The 1606-nt window shown below is 49.0% G+C and overlaps 3 non-coding genes and 1 pseudogene across 3 annotated transcripts; all 4 read right to left on the bottom strand.

Moving 5' to 3' along the window:
- Positions 1 to 167: 167 nt before the first annotated feature.
- On the bottom strand, positions 168 to 286 carry LOC124893280. Its single transcript, XR_007050641.1, has one exon. It is a non-coding gene; the product is annotated as a 5S ribosomal RNA (ribosomal RNA).
- Positions 287 to 463: 177 nt separating this feature from the next.
- On the bottom strand, positions 464 to 582 carry LOC124893278. Its single transcript, XR_007050639.1, has one exon. It is a non-coding gene; the product is annotated as a 5S ribosomal RNA (ribosomal RNA).
- Positions 583 to 758: 176 nt separating this feature from the next.
- Positions 759 to 877, bottom strand: LOC124893279. The gene has a single exon (XR_007050640.1). It is a non-coding gene; the product is annotated as a 5S ribosomal RNA (ribosomal RNA).
- A 421-nt stretch (positions 878 to 1298) lies between these two features.
- Positions 1299 to 1417, bottom strand: LOC124893281 (annotated as a pseudogene).
- Positions 1418 to 1606: the final 189 nt, after the last annotated feature.

Below are 1606 nucleotides of genomic sequence, written 5' to 3' on the forward strand. Positions count from 1 at the left end.
AGCACTCCAAATTCTATTATGCCTCTTTCTCCTGTGCCGCCCTTCACACCCTGCACGCGGGCCTCCGCACCTCGCCCCCTTTCTTGTTTCCACCAAGAGGAAAAACAAAAAGATTCGACGATCGAACCGGCAAAATTAAATCAAATTTTAAAAGAAAAAAAAAAGAAGAGATGCAACACGAGGACTTCCCAGGGGGTCACCCATCTTAGTACTACTCTCACCCAGGCACGCTTAACTTCGAAATTCTGATTGAATCCGGTGCGATAGTGGTGGTATGATCGCATCCGTCATTCCCAGCACTCCAAATCCTATTATGCCTCTTTCTCCTGCGCCGCCAGTCACACACCGCACACGAGCCCCTGCTCCTCGCCCCCTTTCTCGTTTCCGCCAAAAGGAAAAAGAAAAAGGTTCGCCGATCGAATCGGCAAAATTAAACTTTATTTCAAAGGAAAAATAAAAGGAAGAGATGCAACACGAGGACTTCCCAGGGGGTCACCCATCCTAGTACTACTCTCGCTCAAGCACACTTAACTTCAGAGTTCTGATGGGATACGGTGCGTTAATGTTGGTATGATCGCATCCGTCATTTCCAGCACTCAAAATTCTATTATGCCTCTTTCTCCTGTGCCGCCTGTCACACCCCGCACGCGGGTGTCCGCGCCTCGCCCCCTTTCTTGTTTCCGCCAAGAGGAAAAATAAAAAGATTCGTCGATCGAACCGGCAAAATTAAACCAAATTTTAAAGGACAAAAAAAGGAAGGGATGCAACATGAGGACTTCCCAGTGGGTCACCCATCCTAGTACAATTCTCACCCAAGCACGCTGAACTTCGGATTTTCGGTGGGATCCGGTGCATTAGTGCTGGTATGATTGCATCCGTCATTCCTAGCACTCCAAATTCTATTATGCCTCTTTCTCCTCCGCCGCCCGTCAAACCCCGCACGCGCGCCCCTGCGCCTTGCCACCTTTCTCGTTTCCGCCAAGAGGAAAAACAAAAAGATTCGTCGATCACACCGAATTTTAATGGAAAAAAAAGGAAGGGATGCAACACTACTCTCGCCCAAGCATGCTAACTTTGGAGGTCTGATGGCATCCAGTACGTTAGTGCTGGTATGATCGAATCCGTCATTCACAGCACTCCAAATTCTATTATGCATCTTTCGCCTGCGCCGCCTGTCACACCCCGCACGCGCGCCCTGCGCCTTGCCACCTTTCTCGTTTTCGTCTAGAGGAAAAACAAAAAGATTCGCCGATCGAACCGGCAAAATTTAACCGAATATTAAATAAATAAAAAAAGTAGGGATGCAACACGAGGACTTCCCAGGGGGTCATCCATCCTACTACTAGTTTCGCCCAAGCACGCTTAACTTCTGAGTTCTGATGGGATCCGGTGCGTTAGTGCTGGTATCCCTGTACTCCAAATTCTATTATGCCTCTTTCTCCTCCGCCGCCCGTCACACCCCGCACGCGCGCCCCTGCGCCTTGCCCCCGTTCTCGTTTCCGCCAGGAGGAATAACAAAAAGATGCGCCGATCGAACCAGCAAAAATAAATCGAATTTTAAAGGAAAAAAAAAAGAAGGGATGCAACACGAGGACTTCCCATGGGT

The sequence above is a fragment of the Capsicum annuum genome, unplaced genomic scaffold (assembly GCF_002878395.1).
Source record: "Capsicum annuum cultivar UCD-10X-F1 unplaced genomic scaffold, UCD10Xv1.1 ctg56840, whole genome shotgun sequence".
NCBI lineage: Eukaryota > Viridiplantae > Streptophyta > Magnoliopsida > Solanales > Solanaceae > Capsicum > Capsicum annuum.